At 46.1% G+C, this 2,793-nt stretch overlaps 1 protein-coding gene across 8 annotated transcripts in view; it reads right to left on the reverse strand.

The window, feature by feature from the left end:
• The window catches only part of LOC147033589 (uncharacterized), an 85,069-nt gene extending 82,655 nt beyond the window's left edge, over positions 1-2,414 (reverse strand). For 4 of the 8 annotated variants that reach the window (XR_015051665.1, XR_015051667.1, XM_085856968.1 and 1 more), the window contains exon 1: positions 1,590-2,013. The gene's annotated coding sequence lies outside the window, so the exon portion shown is untranslated. Of the gene's footprint in view, positions 1-1,589 lie in introns of all 8 variants that reach the window. The other 4 variants (XR_015051653.1, XM_085856957.1, XM_085856951.1 and 1 more) reach the window with 4 other exon arrangements.
• Positions 2,415-2,793: the final 379 nt, after the last annotated feature.

Consider the following 2,793-nt stretch of genomic DNA (forward strand, 5'->3'; position numbering starts at 1 on the left):
GAAAGCTTCTCCAGTTACTTGGGGTCTTACTGGTTCCTGTCACTCTTCTTCTGATTCCTTGCCCCCTTTTCGACCTTGTCCTGGACTTCAGACTTGACTTCTTGTGCACATCAAACACGACGTCCACCCTCTCGTCCACCCTCTCGTACCTGGCACCATAGGATTCCACCTTTGGGATGACGTCTTCTTTAGCATAGTCATCAAATATCTTTGAAGTGCGTGGAGGTAGGGCATTGATAAGTGCTGAGCCATCAATGATGACTGCAGCTCCCCTTGGTTCTCTGTCTGGGATGTTCACTTGCGCTTCAAGAATTTCAGCCAGCCGTGACTTCAAATTTTTATTTTTTTTCCAAATTTTCAAAATTTGGATTTTCAAATGGCCAATCGGGCAGATTTGATTAGAATCCCCTGCAGAACAAAAATGCCAAATTTGATGCTTTTCTCATAATTTGCACGATTTTTACACTATCTACTTCACTATGTTGGTAATCTTACATTTCTTCATGTTAAACTGAAACTCAATCTTTTTCCCAATCTGCGGAAGTATCGAGACTTTCCCGAATCTGATATCTACCTTACCTCAAAAACCTTTGTGTCATCTGCAAATTTGGAGAGCGTACTCTTCACCCCACTATCCATATCGCTGATCTGCCACTGAAGGTGAAAAAGAAGGTTATGTTTTCACCCCTGTCTGTCTGTCTGTCTGTCTGTTTTGGTTTGTTAATTGCCGGAATCCTTCAGATTTCGGCAATTGTGTTGGTCGGTCGTGCGTGTCATTCTGTGTCTGTCTGTTTGTTTACCCTGGAGCAGCCACACGGTTTCAGCGATCATGACCAAACTGGGTACAGACGTCGGCCATGGTCCAACTTGGACACTTGTCGTTTTTGATGAATCTAGGTCAAAGGTCAAGGTCAAGGTCACCGAAATATCTTATTTTCGCAATAACGTCCGCTAAAATGGTCGTATCGACTTCAAACCAAATCCAAAATGTGCATCTTCCAATTCTGCATCCAACCATACGTCTCATTGGGGGTGTCACACCAACACCCTTCTTTGCGGTCGGGGGTCCAATGTCAGGGGGGGGGAGGGGGGGGAGTGGGGTCAAAACTTTTTCAAATTGCGATAAAAACGCCATTTCAAGTCCGAATGACTTCCGAGTTATGATCATGACCAAACTAAGTGCTATAACTCACTAAAAAGTAACACAATCGACTTATAAGAACCTAATTGATTTCCAGGTTGTTGTTTTTTTTTTGTTTTTTTTTTTCTCAGAGATCATGGAGATATGACAAAGTTATTCCGGCAATTCCCTTGCTCAACGAGCAATTTCATTTGTTTGTTTGCAGGATATCTCAAAAAGTTGTCGACGAATCCGGATGAAATTTGGTGGGCAGGTTCGGTTTGTGACGAGGACGAACCGATTCGATTTTGGTGAAGATCCGGATCCGATAATTATTTAATTTTTTTTTTTTTTTTAAGTGATTCTTCACGAATTGAGGGATTAGGACCAAAACCAACATTCAGTACGAGCCTCCAACACCTTCCCCACAACCGAAGTGAAACAGGTCTATCATAATGAGTTCCCTTACCTCGCACAGCAGCTTTATCCTCTCTTCTATTTCCTTTCCGTTTCTTTACTCCCCCGTTCCGTGATGCCTGTGTGACCCAACGCTCTTGGAGCACGCTCTGCCCGGTTGTTTAAACGAAACGACTCAATGCAACGGCTGGAACATCTCGTCTGCTCGTAAAAGCCTCCCTCACACGCGCATCGCCTTAATTTCCCACTCGTTAACATCGCGGTTTCGGATTGGTTCGACGCCGCACCGTCATCGCGTCTGATTGGTCGGGATGCCATAAGCATGATCGCTTCTGATTGGCTGCGATGCTGCCCCGTCAGCGCGCCTGATTGGTTGTCACGATTTCTCTCACGAAAGCGGAATGTTTTTTGCGTCCTCGAAAAATCCATGTTTTTAATACGTACGCGAATTTTGATGGAATTTTCAAATCTTTCTGTTGTAATGGGCTGCAGTGTTATTATCCCCTGAGGGAAAGGGGGGGGGTTAAGATAACATGGTGGTGAACAGCTGAAGGGAGGTCTCGAAGACCTGAAGGGAAGAAAGAGATTGAAGAACACATGGAAGTTGGTTCCACATGAGGGGAAAAAAAAAGGGAACTCATGGGGGTAATGGGGGACAAAGCACGGAAAGAGCACAGGGTGCTGCAGCACAAAGAGACCACCCTCCTGTCTGTGATGGGAAAGATAAGCCCATAGACTCAGCTTCGTTGCAGGAGATTCTAATAATCTTGAGGGTCTTGGTGACCACGGCGTCGAGCTGAGCAAGATGTGAGGCAGAGGAGCCAGCCCCGAGGGGAGAGCGGTGCTCCATCAAGCTTCGGATTAAAGCCTCGCAGATGGACAGGAGCTCAGGTGTGCAAACGAAGGACTTTGTACGACAGAAGATGCCCAAGAAAGATCACGGCTCGCCGCGAGATCCAGCAGTTTGAATGACTGAACTCCCTCAAGAGGATTGTCGAGAAAGTAGACAGGAGGGTTTGCCGGGCGGTCCTTTTGGAAGAGATTGTGAGAGTGTGAGATCTGTCAGGATGGAAAGACATTCCAGGTGCTTGAACATCCTGTGAATCGATCAAGATTTGAAGAGGGAAGAGGCTGCTGCCTGCCTGGCTGAAGGATGAGGGGTGTCACATGTCACGGCAGAGGGTGGAGTCATCACCAAATAAAGAGGATTTTCCAGAGTCAGATAGATCACTGATGAAGATCAGGAATAGGACTGG

This window comes from Eptatretus burgeri, chromosome 2 (assembly GCF_056783735.1).
Source record: "Eptatretus burgeri isolate ZD-2024b chromosome 2, Ebu_testis_v1, whole genome shotgun sequence".
Lineage (NCBI taxonomy): Eukaryota > Metazoa > Chordata > Myxini > Myxiniformes > Myxinidae > Eptatretus > Eptatretus burgeri.